The following is a 14,703-nucleotide window of genomic DNA, read 5'->3' on the forward strand; positions in this document are numbered from 1 at the left end:
TCAGGCCGAACAGGAAGGGGATGCCGGCATTCGGATGCAGGAAGATGCAGAGAGAGGAAGTGGAGTTCAAGGAGAGTGGTCAACAGCTGGCAGTAAAGTGGCATGACAAACGAGACATCCATGTCCTCTCCACTGTCCATACAGCAACCATGTCAGCCATAGGGAAGGTGGACCCCCTGACGGTAGAGAGAAAGATCAAACCTCGACTAAAACCTCAAAATGGGGGCAGTGGATAAGGCGGACATGATAAACAGTTTTGTAGAATTTACTCGGAAAACTACCAAGTGGTATAAGAAAATATTTTTCCATCTGATCGACAATGCTGCCCTCAATGGTCACATAGTTCACCGCCAACTAACAGGTGAGATGATTACTGAACAAGGTGTTTTTTGGAATTGGACGTACAACTCACATACAGTTCCATTATGCAATTATTGTGACAATATCTCACCCACCCAGCCACCACCTCATCCTCTCCGTTCCCTCATCCTCCCCACTCCCTCTCCCCATAGGTAAAGTAATTACCTACCAAAAGTACAGAGAAAAGCTAATGAGAGCACTGCTGGAGGAACACCACTCCCCTCGGCACCCATCCACTGGGGGCCATCCTGCTGCAGACAATCCCCTACACCTCACTGCACTTTCCCTGCAAAGTCCCTCAAACTGCTGCTCAAGGTAGTCGCACACGGAAACACAGCAAAGACTGCTTGTCTGGCACCAGGAGAAGGAAGCAGAGGAAGTTTACAAAATACATGTGTTTATCTTGTGATACACTATGTGTTTTACCATGCTTTGGGGAGTATCATATGCTCAAGCACTATTGAGCACATCTGCAGCAATTACTGACTGACTGACTTGACATGTGACCTGCCATGATACTATGCCTTTAGAGGTGGGGGGTGGTAATGCAGTTGTTGTTCAGTCACTGCATTATTATGAAATATCGGTTATGCATATATATATATATATATATATATTTTTTTTTTGTCCTCTAGTGAAACAAGTTTTTGTTGTTGTTGTTCAACCACCACCAACACTTCAATAAAATAGACAACTATTACATATTGGCCAATGTGTTTTCTTGCTGTGTTTTCAACCAGTAAAACTGTTAAGGAGAGTACACTAGAATACAAAAGCTGGCCTCAATCTGTAGCTTGAAGATGTCCAGTTATGATATTGGCAAATACTGTTTGTGTTGGTTTGGGTTTCTGAAAGTATAGAATAAAGAGGAATTATTAGTAATTAGAATACAATATCAGGATATAGCAATAAAACAATATTACAAAGAAGTGATACTGCTATAAAAAAATATACTGCATTAACAAAATCACAAATATGAGTTATATAACAGTAAGAAACAGTAACTGTTGAGCTCCACAAGAGGGCAGGCAGAACAGAGCTCTGCCAGACAGGCCAAATTCCAAATTAAAACAAAACATGGTCATAAGGCCAGAATATCCTGTTTGTGTGTCTATGTAATTCCGTGCGATTGTTTAGTTAGTTAGTAAATAAATACACTGCTCAAAAAAATAAAGGGAATACTTAAACAACACAATGTAACTCCAAGTCAATCACACTTCTGTGAAATCAAACTGTCCACTTAGGAAGCAACACTGATTGACAATACATTTCACATGCTGTTGTGCAAATGGAATAGACACAGGTGGAAATTATAGGCAATTAGCAACACACCCCCAATAAAGGAGTGGTTCTGCAGGTGGGGACCACAGACCACTTCTCAGTTCCTATGCTTCCTGGCTGATGTTTTGGTCACTTTTGAATGCTATTGTCTGCTTTTAAAAATTTTCTTCACTAACGGTCATAATGTAATGTCCATCCTTTTCTCAATATCTCTCTCCCTCTTTTTTTCCCCAGGCCTCCCGTTAACCAGGTCAATTCTCCCATTGGCCACAGCTTAACAAGCGACTTGATTGGTCAAAACTTAAACTTAAAAGTAAACCAACCTATTTATTTATACATTAAAGAAATATTTATTCAAAAGAAATCCATTAACCTCTTATGGCTAGGGGGCAGTATTTTCACGGCTGGATAAAAAACGTACCCGATTTAATCTGATTATTAGTCCTGCCCAGAAACTAGAATATGCATATAATTATTAGCCTTGGAGAGAAAACACTCCAAAGTTTCTAAAACTGTTTGAATGGTGTCTGTGAGTATAACAGAACTCCTATGGCAGGCAAAAACCTGAGATGGTTCTGTTCAGGAAGTACCCTGTATGACCATTTATTTGCTTTCTTTGACATCTCTTCCAAAAACTAAGGATCTCTGCTGTAACGTGACACTTCCCACGTCTCCAATGGAGTCTCAGAGCCCGGGAAAAACAGGAATGACGTAATTCAAAGCCCTGGCTGAAACAAAGGAGAGCAAAAGCTAAGTGGTCACTCAGTGGACTAAGCCTTACGCTCGCGACCCGCCCCGCCCCCGGCTTTCGGTTTTTCCCTCAGTATACAGACAGGCAGATTCCCGGTCGGAATATTATCGCTTTTCTACGAGATAAATTGCATAAAAATTGGTTTTAAACAGCGGTTGACATGCTTCGAAGTACGGTAATGGAATATTTAGAAATTTTTTGTCACATTCTGCGCCATGCTCGTGGCCGAGATTTAGCATTGGGATAGTGTCTAGAACTCACGAACAAAACGTCGCTGTTTGGATATAACGATGGATTATTTGGGACCAAACCTACATTTGTTATTGAAGTAGAAGTCCTGGGACTGCATTCTGACGAAGAACAGGAAAGGTAAGAACATTTTTCTTATAGGAAATGTGATTTTGGTGAAGGCTAAACTGGTTGGGTGTCTAAATAGCTAGCCCGTGATGGCTGGGCTATGTACTTAGATTATTGCAAAATGTGCTTCATCCGAAAAGCTATTTTAAAATCGGACATATAGAGTGCATAGAGGAGTTCTGTATCTATAATTCTTAAAATAATTGTTATGCTTTTTGTGAACGTTTATCGTGAGTAATTTAGTAAAATCACCGGAAGTGTTCGGTGGGAATGCTAGTTCTGAACGTCACATGCTAATGTAAAAAGCTGGTTTTTGATATAAATATGAACTTAATTGAACAGACATGCATGTATTGTATAACATAATGTCCTAGGTGTGTCATCTGATGAAGATCATAAAAGGTTAGTGCTGCATTTAGCTGTGGTTTGGGTTTATGTGACATGATATGCTAGCTTGAAAAATGGGTGTCTGATTATTTCTGGCTGGGTACTCTGCTGACATAATCTAATGTTTTGCTTTCGCTGTAAAGCCTTTTTGAAATCGGACAGTGTGGTTAGATAAAGGAGAGTCTTGTCTTTAAATAGCTGTAAAATAGTCATATGTTTGAAAAGTGGAAGTTTTCGGATTTTAGAGGAGTTTGTATTTCGCGCCCCGCCCATCATTGGATATTGGAGCAGACGTTCCGCTAGCGGAACGTGTAGATGTAAGAGGTTTTAACAACATTACAATACGTGAGCAATTCAATCGCCTTTTAAATCTAATACCAATTAATTATAACAAATAAACTCAGTACTTGGTTCTAACAAGGGTATTACATACGTTTCTATCTTGAGGGGATCTGCACTGCTGTGTTTAGTCCGCCATCTTTGATTTGAGGCGTGTTATATGCTGGTGTGTGCTGTATGCTCTACGGCTGTCCTTTGCTTCTAGGTTCACGTTTGTGTATTTGTGCTAATCATTTTGGAATGATTATAGAAAAGTTTTTTTCCCCTAGATTTCCATCCAATTAGTGACAGTTTTTCATGCGAATATAAAAAATCTGCATAAAGAAAGGGTGTGTTTCCATAGGCGCCTGAGCAACGGTGCAAACGCTCTTCAGGGCGAGTGCGAGGAACCGGCACAGGACATTCCGGCTGTGGAGGCGCACTGGAGGCCTGATACATGGAGCCGGTACAGGTGGCATCGGACTGGTTACACGCACTTCAGGGCGAGAGCTGGGAGCTGGCACAGGACGTACCAGACTGGGGAGGTGCACTGGAGGCCGGGTGCGTGGAGCCGGCACAGGTGGCACCGGACTGGTGACACGCACTTCAGGGAGAGTGCGGGGAGCTGGCACAGGACGTACCGGACTGGGGTGGCGCACTGGAGGCCTGGTGCGTGGAGCCGGCACGGGACTCACCAGACTGCTGACGGGCTCTTCAGGTCGAGTGTTGTGCAGAACACACCTGCACAACATCTCTCTCCTTTCTCTCTCCTCCAACAGCGCCATCAGCTCACCGACTGTCTCTGTCTCTCTCCGCGGCTCGACCGACAGCCCCTTGTGCCCCCCCCAAAAAATTATTGGGGTTTCTGTGGCATCGGACTGAAGACACGCTCGTTAGCACGGCTGCGCTGCAGCATACTCCTTGCTAACACCTCTCTCCGGTATCCCTCATTAAAATCCTCCACCGACTCCCATTCGGGCTCTGGCACTCTCCGCTGCTCGACCGACAGCTTCATGTGCCCCCCACAAAAAAATCTTGGGGTTTCCTGGAAACCACATATCCTGAGGCTGCATTTATTGTAGCTGAGGATTTTAACAAGGCTAATATGAAAACAAGGCTCCCTAAATTTTGTCAGCATATCGAATGCACGACCCGGGCTGGCAAAACCACGGATCATTGTTATTCTGCTTCCGTGACGCATACAAAGCCCTCCCCCGCCCTTCGCTCGCTTTGAGGACAATACAGTGCCACTGACACGGCCCACTGCCAAAACCTGCGGGCTCTCCTTCACTGCAGCTAACGTGAATAAAACTTTTAAACGTGTTAACCCTCGCATGGCTGCCGAACCAGACGGCATCCCCTGCCGCGTCCTCAGATCATGCGCAGACCAGCTGGCTGGTGAGTTTACGGACATATTCAATAAATCCTTATCCCAGTCTGCTGTTCCCACATGCTTCAAGAGGGCCACCATTGTTCCTGTTCCCAAGTAAGCTAAGGTAACTGAGCTAAATGACTATCGCCACGTAGCACTCACTTCCGTCATCATGAAGTGCTTTGAGAGACTAGTCAACCACCCTACCTGACTCCCTAGACCCTCTCCAATTTGCTTACCGCCACAATAGGTCCACAGACGACGCAATCGTAATCACACTGCACACTGCCCTAACCCATCTGGACAAGAGGAATACCTATGTAAGAATGCTGTTCATCGACTACAGCTCAGCATTTAACACGATAGTACCCTCCAAACTCGTCATTAAGCTCAAGACCCTGGGTCTCGACTCTGCCCTGTGCAACTGGGTCCTGGACTTCCTGACGGTCAGCCCCCAGGTGTTGAGGGTAGGAAACAACATCTCCACCCCGCTGATCCTCAACACTGGAGCCCCACAAGGGTGCGTTCTCAGCCCTCTCCTGTACTCCCTGATCACCCATGACTGTGTGGCCATGCACGCCTCTAACTCAATCATTAAGTTTGCAGAAAACACTACAGTGGTAGGCTTGATTACCAACAACGACAAGACGGCCTACAGGGAGGAGGTGAGGGTCCTCGGAGTGTGGTGTCAGGAAAATAACCTCACACTCAATGTCAACAAAACAAAGGAGATGATCGTGGACTTCAGGAAACAGCAGAGGGAGCAGTCCCCTATCCACATCGACGGGACAGTAGTGGAGAAGGTGGAAAGTTTTAAGTTCCTCGGCGTACACATCACGGACAAACTGAAATGGTCCTCCCACACAGACAGCATGGTGAAGAAGGCGCAGCAGCGCCTCTTCAACCTCAGGAGGCTGAAGAAAGTCGGCTTATCAACAAAAACACTCACAAACTTTTACTGATGCACAATCAAGAGCATCTTGTCGGGCTGTATCAATGCCTAGTACGGCAACTGCTCCGCCCACAACCATAAGGCTCTCCAGAGGGTAGTGAGATCTGCACAACGCATCACCGGGGTCAAACTACCTGCCCTCCAGGACACCTACACCACCCGATGTCACAGGAAGGCCAAAAAGATCATCAAGGACAACAACCAACTGAGCCACTGCCTGTTCACCCAGCTATCATCCAGAAGGCGACATCAGTACAGGTGCATCAAAGCTGGGACAGAGAGAGTGAAAAACAGCTTCTATCTCAAGGCCATTAGACTGTTAAACAGCCATCACTAACATTGAGTGGCTGCTACCAACATACTGACTCATCTCTAGAAACTTTAATAATGAAAATTGATGTAACTAATGTATCACTAGCCACTTTAAACAATGCCACTTTATATAATGTTTTCATACTCTACATTACTCATCTCATATGTATATACTGTACTCTATACCATCTACTGCATCTTGCCTTGACATACAGCTTTGCACCTCTGGCAGTGGACTGTCCAGTCCTAGGAGCCCGCCTTGGTCCTGGTGATCCTGATGCCAGGCAAGCGATCGACAACATCAGTCCCTTTACACATGTCCACCCATCCAGTCCATTTTCAGCTGGCAGCCAGACTGTCCCCAACAGAGGACCGCCTCACCGCTGGACTCTGTGCAACCTGGAAATCCATGACCTCTCCTCCCTAAATTGCCATTGTACAGGATTTGTTGGTAAAGACATTCTGCTTCCCAGATTGCGTGACATCACTCAGGAGCATACGGTCATTCTAGGCCAAAACCCGGAGCTGTACACAATGGTTGTGCATGCTGGTACAAATCATATCAAGTTGTGAAAATGGGTTGAGTTGAGACGGGACCTCGACTACCTGGGCAAGCGGATAGTTAATTCCATACTGCATAGTTCCAAACTGCATGAATAAAAAAGTTGAAATGTGCAAAAAAAAATGTTTTTGTAAAAAACTAATTCATCCATATTTGTACTGTGTAATGCGATGCAAATAAGTATCAGGGACTACTTCAGCAGGAGTTAGCTATCACTCACAGCCACGTTGTATTCTTTGAGTCATTGAAAATGTGGTTGTTTTCATATAATTTATCGACCACGAGACAAACATTCTGCTTCTCTGCTCGGAGCATTTTGAAAGGAAATTGTTCATTAATAGAGAATGGGGTGTTCTTCAATTCCCTACCCTGTTGTAACAAGGCAATTTTCATTTTGTAGTGGGTTAGCATAGCTACGATCGGACGGGGCCTTCCCTTTGCTCTGCCACCAAAATGGTGAGCCCTTTGAAAATCAAATGTTTCTACCTGTTCGTCTGTTATCTTGAGATTGCGTTTCATGAACACCTTGACTTTTTCGTCCGTTGATGTCACGTCCTGACCAGTATAAGGGTTATTTGTTATTGTAGTTTGGTCAGGACGTGGCAGAGGGTATTTGTTTTATGTGGTTCGGGGTGGTGGTTTATTTAGTAGGGCGTTTCATTTATTATTTCCGGGTTTTGGTTTATGTTTTGTACTTCTATGTTCCTTCTGGGTTGGTATATTTCTATGTGTAGGTTAATGGGGGGTTGGACTCTCAATTGGAGGCAGGTGCTTTCTCGTTGCCTCTGATTGAGAGTCCTATATATGGGTAATTGTTTGGTTTAGTGTTTGTGGGAGATTGTTTCTTGTTTTGCGTGTGTGAGCCTGACAAGACTGTTTTGTTGATCGTTCGTTCTTCATTTTGTATTTTGGTGTTTTCTTGGTAAAATAAAATACAAGATGAGCATCCACATTCCTGCTGCGTTTTGGTCCTCCTTTCCAGACGACAACCATTACAGAATCTCCCACCACAAGTGGACCAAGCAGTGGAGTAAGGAGCAAGGGGAATTCAAAATGGACTGGCGTGAGAAATGGACGTGGGAGCAGATTCTGGTCGGAGAGGGCCCATGGAGGAAGTCTAGTGAGGACCGGGAACGCTACCGGGGAACACGACTGGCATTTAAGCCCGAGAGGCAGCCCCAATAATTTTTTGGGGGAGGGCACATGGGTAGTTTGGCAGGGCGAGGAGTGAGCCCCAGGCCAAATCCCCGTACCTTTTCTGGGCAAACAGTGAATGGACAGGTCCTGTGCTTCGGGGCAATGGGTACTGTGGCGAGGCCAAGTATTTTTAGGCCGGTACGCGCAATACCAGCGCCCCGCATTTGCCAGGGGGAAGTGGGCATCCAGCCAGTAAGAGCGATGCCAGTTCTGCGCTCGAGACCGCCAGTACGCCTCTACAGTCCAGTGCGTCAGCCCTGTCCGACTCGTCCTGGTCCCGCTCCCCGCACTAGCCCTGAGGTGCGTGTTCCCAGGCTGATACCTCCAGTACAAGCACCACGCATCAGGCTTCCAGTGCCTCAACCCAGTCCGACTCGGCCTGTTCCCGCTCCCCACACTAGCCCTGAGGTGCGTGTCCCCAGACTGGCACATCCAGTACCACGCATCAGGCTTCCAGTGCATAAGCCCAGCTTCGAGAGTTCGGCAATAGTGTGCAGTCCAGAGTATCCGGCAACAGTGTGCAGTCCAGAGTATCCGGCAACAGTGTGCAGTCCAGAGTATCCGGCAACAGTGTGCAGTCCAGAGTATCCGGCAACAGTGTGCAGTCCAGAGTATCCGGCAACAGTGTGCAGTCCAGAGTATCCGGCAACAGTGTGCAGTCCAGAGTATCCGGCAACAGTGTGCAGTCCAGAGTATCCGGCAACAGTGTCTAGTCCGGAACCGAGGGATACTGCCTGCGACCCGGAACCGAGGGAGACTGCCTGCGACCCGGAACCGAGGGAGACTGCCTGCGACCCGGAACCGAGGGAGTCTGCCTGCGACCCGGAACCGAGGGAGTCTGCCTGCGACCCGGAACCGAGGGGGTCTGCCTGCGACCCGGAACCGAGGGGGTCTGCCTGCGACCCGGAACCGAGGGGGTCTGCCTGCGACCCGGAACCGTGGGGGTCTGCCTGCGACCCGGAACCGAGGGGGTCTGCCTATGACCCGGTTCCGGGTGAGTCTGCCTATGACCCGGAACCAAGGGAGTCCATCAGCAAGCCAGAACCGGGTGAGTCTGCCTATGACCCGGAACCAAAGGAGTCTATCAGTAACCCGGAACTAAGTAAGTCAGTTGACGATCCGGAATTAAAAATGATTAACTATGTATTTAATGAGTCTGCCCACAGTCTTGAAAGGAAGAGGTCTGCTTACGATCAGGAACAAGGGGAGTCTGCCTACGGCCCGAAACTAATCAAGTCTGTCTGCATTCTGGAGGACAGTAGGCCGGAGCCAGAACCACCACCTGTATAGGTGGGTTGGGGAGGGGGGGTGTAGCACAAGTGCCGTTGGTGACGGCAGCCACCCTCCCTTCCCTCCCTTTAGTTTAGGGGGATTTTTTTTTTTTATTATTATTTTTTTTTTATTTATGAGGTGCATCCGGGGTCTGCACCTTTAGGGGGGGGGGGTACTGTCACGTCCTGACCAGTATAAGGGTTATTTGTTATTGTAGTTTGGTCAGGACGTGGCAGAGGGTATTTGTTTTATGTTGTTCGGGGTGGTGGTTTATTTAGTAGGGCGTTTGATTTATTATTTCCGGGTTTTGGTTTATGTTCTATGTTTTGTACTTCTATGTTCTTTCTGGGTTGGTATATTTCTATGTGTAGGTTAATGGGGGGTTGGACTCTCAATTGGAGGCAGGTGCTTTCTCGTTGACTCTGATTGAGAGTCCTATATATGGGTAATTGTTTGGTTTAGTGTTTGTGGGAGATTGTTTCTTGTTTTGCGTGTGTGAGCCTGACAAGACTGTTTTGTTGATCGTTCTTTCTTCATTTTGTTATTTTGGTGTTTTTTTGGTAAAATAAAATACTAGATGAGCATCCACATTCCTGCTGCGTTTTGGTCCTTCTTTCAGATGACAACCGTTACAGTTGACTGATAGTTTTTTCGTTTTCATCCTCCTTTATTCAAATTATAACAATATTATTTTTCATACTTCTGCGCTTTAGATCAAGTAATTCGGCTTTCATTGTTTTACTATCATACCGTAGCCTCTCTGTAGTGTCTTTTAGGAAGTCCACGTTAGTTTTCAATATCTTACAATCCGCTCATATTTCTTCCATAGTTGTATTATTGTAATCCATTTCTGCTATTAAGGCCTCTGTGAGGATCAACGCTGGAGACAGGAAGCAGGTACAGGGAGAACATTTAATGAACAACTGACATAAAACAGGCCAGGAACAGGGTCTGGACAGGGGAAAAATAACGACATCAATGCTGACACAAGGAATAACGTGAAGACCAGACAGATAAAGACGAGGTAATCAACAAAGTACTGGAGTCCACGTGAGTCCAATATTGTGCAGCGGCGTGCAACGATGGTGACAGGTGTGCGTAATGAAGGGCAGCCGCGCCAGAGAGGGCGAGCGGGAGCAGGCGTGACAGCCTCAACCTCCCTAGCCCAGACAATAGATCCAGATGTTTTAACTGCTCTGTCATGCTGGTAAGCAATGCTCTATCTTCTGGAGACATAGTTATAAAAACGCCCCCCTCCAATGTTAAATTTGGAATTTTAGATGGCGGCTTCCCTTCAGTTTCGCTCGCAGAACTTGAGGAAAGGTCTTCTCTTGTTTGCTTCAATGTATCCGTTACTTTTTTGAGCATATCAAAATGCTGATAAATAAATAGTTCCAGATTCTCTATATTATCCAGAATGTTTTTTGTTTTTTTTGGTTATTACATGATTCCACATGTGTTATTTCATGGTTTTGATGTCTTCACTATTATTCTAAAATGTAGAAAATAGTAAAAATAAAGACAAACCCTTAAATGAGTAGGTGTTCTAAAACTTTTGACCGGTAGTGTATGTTGTTTTCTAATTCTCTTAGAAATATTTCAGATGGTTTACACATTTATGCATTGGATGGTTCTCTCATTGAGCTGGTTCCCGCCTATAAATATATACAAAATATGTTTTAAAAAAATACTTCTGCGCTAGAAAAAAAATAACTTGATACTTATTGGAAATGAGCATGAAGCTGATCATTGTGCACTGTGATGTTCAATTTATTTAATCTGTATTGTTTACCGAGTTGTATAGTGGGAGGACCACACACCACATCATCGTGTGACTCCAAGTTTACTTTGATATCATGGTTATTATAGCAATATTTGCGCATAAAGGCGTTTCCATCGCCATTCTGACATAATTGCACAGACACAAAAAGATCCCATCATGTTGAAAAACAAATGATCTGTCGGCATTTATACTAAAACTCCTGTGTCCACCACAGCTGTCGTGATTTGTTCCATAAACCATGGAAATGTGGTTTATGTAGATCAATTCTGGTGAAGTGATTGTTAACACTCAATCCTAACCATGACTAAATTTACTACCAATATTTTCACAGTGTAATGACACACCCACTGCTATTTTAATGTAACCAGGTCTACCTTGCTGCCTGGCCAACCACTTAGCCCTACTGCATGTGTCACACCAGCGCTGCATCATCGGTTTGATGACAACTGTAGTGTTAGTTGAGTTGAAACCATCCTATCATGACCCGGGAGCCAAAAGGTCTGAGGCCAACCATGATCTCAAGAGGATCTTTACTTTCATGTTCTCTTCAAATGACCTCATTTTTGGCCCAGGCCTGCGTTTAATGAGGTGCAGCACATGTCTACCAGAGGCTGGCTCCCTGTTGAAGCTGCCATTCCCCTGAGGCGAAGGATAGCATTAATAACATACATGATATGGACACCTTGGCCATCTACGTATCTGCATGAATGCCTGCCATCTGGGCTTTAAAGTCACAGCATTGGAAAAAAACTCATGGGAAGGGTTAGCTGTGAAACCAAATGTGTTTGCTGCTTGGTATAAGGCATATTAGTCACTTTGTGTGTCAACAGAAGTACTTTTTATTTTGTCCTGTGATTTTTTTGAAAACTTCAGTTGGAAGAGTGTTGCTGAAACTCAGCGGCTCAAGATTCCTCTGCTCTGGTCTGGCAGGCCCATCTGGCCTCACAGTACCACCGGCTGTGAGAGAGGAAGAGTTGTAGTTTGTGTGTGTGTGTGTGTGTGTGTGTGTGTGTGTGAGTGTGAGTGTGAGTGTGAGTGAGTGAGTGAGAAAGAGAGGGAGACAATGTGGGGGGAAGGAGGCCTGAGTTAACCTCTGTGTGCTGCTCTACTGTACATTAATGAAAAGCTGTCATCATTAGAAAAACATGGGGGAGGAATGCACTGCAGTTTAACTCTTTGCAGACCAGAGAGCGACAGGGAGAAAAGGAATGTAAGAAGAAAGTTGGAGAATGAAAGTACATAGATGTGACAGAGAAAGTTGAGATCGTAGAAGTTGAGGAAAATATTGTTGCACATATTTTAGCGTCCAAAAGAAAATACGAATTAAAAAGGAGTGAAGGAGTACCAGCATGAGAGCAGGACATCAGGGCAAGTTAGCGACACATAGAGAGAAGGTAAACAGACGTATCTCTCTTCTGTACTTAATCATTTAACCCTAGGTGCAGGTAGTTGCAGAATACATGCTACAGACAACCCCTCCTCAATGTATCCTATCTGTGATATCATCATAGGTTTGCTATATCTGTATATTGAGTGTATGCTATCTACTAGTGTGTATGTGTGTGTGTGTGTGTGTGTTTGGTTTAACTATCCTTGTGGGGACCAGAAGTCTTCACAAGGATAGTAAAACAAGAAAAATTCAGACAAGTGGGGACATTTAGCCAGTCCCCAGAAGGGGGAAAAGTTATTTTAGGTTTAGTGGGGCTCCCTAGTGGCACAGCAGTCTAAGGCACTGCATCTCAGTGCAAGTAACCTGGTTCACTACAGTAACCTGGTTCAAATCCAGGCTGTATCACATCTGGCTGTGATTGGGAGTCCCATAGGGTGGCTATTGTGGAAAATTACATAATTAGTCATGCTTTCCTGTGTTTTACTGTTTAAAGAATTGTCTCTTGTTATATGCTGGTGATTTTCTAACCTGATACAAATTTGTCTTTGTGGGACTTAGTCATAAGACTCGGCCTATAGCTAAAGTCTGCTTGGGTGTGGCCTTAGCATGTGGCATCCCGTGGGTTTACTATCTAAAGAAAGTCCCATGTATGGAAACTTGCAGAAAGGAGCACATTATAGTGTTTTGCTGTTGTGAATGCAGTTAGACGGTTGAGGCCTCGGGCTATCAACCTTGTGCTATCTTAAGTCTGCAAAGAGAACTAATTACCTTTTACAAACTATCTGCTGACTGCCATGTATGCAAAAAGGATGTGCTTCTCTATAAAAGCTTTGAACCGGCACTGTTCGTTGAGCTTTTCAACTATGCACTGTTGAGTGGACAGTTGAATCTCAATTTTTGCAAATCTTATAATAAAGTGTTGTTTGAAAGAATCTGCTGTCTCTCTTCCCTTTGATGAGATATGGCGCACCATTGGCCCAGCGTCGTCTGGGTTTGACCGGGGTAGTCCTTCATTGTAAGTAAGAATTTGTTCTTAACTGACTTGCTGAGTTAAATAAAGGTTAAATATTTTTTTTTAACAAATTCCTTTGGCAAGAAGACCATTGAATTTCACAATGTTTTGACATCCATATTTGTCCTCCTGCAGGCTGCTGATGAGCTGATTGCTGATGGGCTGGTACTGGGGCTGGCTGCTGACAGGCTGGTCCTGTTGCTGGTTGCTGATGGGCTGGTCCTGGGGCTGGCTGAGGGTCAATCTCATCATCCCAAATTGGTCTACATGGACATGTTCTGGCCTGGTTTAGATCTTATCTGTCGGAAAGATATCAGTTTGTCTCTGTGAATGGTTTGTCCTCTGACAAATCAATTGTACATTTCGGTGTTACTCAAGGTTCCGTTTTAGGACCACAATTGTTTTCACTATATATTTGACCTCTTGGGGATGTCATTCGAAAACATAATGTTAAATTTCACTGCTATGCGGACGACACACAGCTGTACATTTCAATGAAACATGGTGAAGCCCCAAAATTGCCCTCGCTAGAAGCCTGTGTTTCAGACATAAGGAAGTGGATGGCTGCAAACTTTCTACTTTTAAACTCGGACAAAACAGAGATGCTTGTTCTAGGTCCCAAGTAACAAAGAGATCTTCTGTTCAATCTGACAATTAATCTGGATGGTTGTACAGTCGTCTCAAATAAAACTGTGAAGGACCTCGGTGTTACTCTGGACCCTGATCTCTCTTTTGAAGAACATATCAAGACTGTTTCAAGGACAGCTTTTTTCCATCTACATAACATTGCAAAAATCAGAAACTTTCTGTCCAAAAATGACGCAGAAAAATTAATCCATGCTTTTGTTACTTCTAGGCTGGACTACTGCAATGCTCTACTTTCCGGCTACCCGGATAAAGCACTAAACAAACTTCAGTTAGTGCTAAATACGGCTGCTAGAATCCTGACTAGAACCAAAAAATGTTATCATATTACTCCAGTGCTAGCCTCCCTACACTGGCTTCCTGTTAAGGCAAGGGCTGATTTCAAGGTTTTACTGCTAACCTACAAAGCATTACATGGGCTTGCTCCTACCTATCTTTCCGATTTGGTCCTGCCGTACATACCTACACGTACGCTACGGTCACAAGACGCAGGCCTCCTAATTGTCCCTAGAATTTCTAAGCAAACGGCTGGAGGTAGGGCTTTCTCCTATAGAGCTCCATTTTTATGGAATGGTCTGCCTACCCATGTGAGAGACGCAGAGTCAGTCTCAACCTTTAAGTCTTTACTGAAGACTTATCTCTTCAGTAGGTCCTATGATTAAGTATAGTCTGGCCCAGGAGTGTGAAGGTGAACGGAAAGGCTGGTGCAACGAACCGCCCTTGCTGTCTCTGCCTTGCCGGTTCCCCTCTTT

This window comes from Salmo trutta, chromosome 31 (assembly GCF_901001165.1).
Source record: "Salmo trutta chromosome 31, fSalTru1.1, whole genome shotgun sequence".
NCBI classification, from domain to species: Eukaryota; Metazoa; Chordata; class Actinopteri; order Salmoniformes; family Salmonidae; genus Salmo; species Salmo trutta.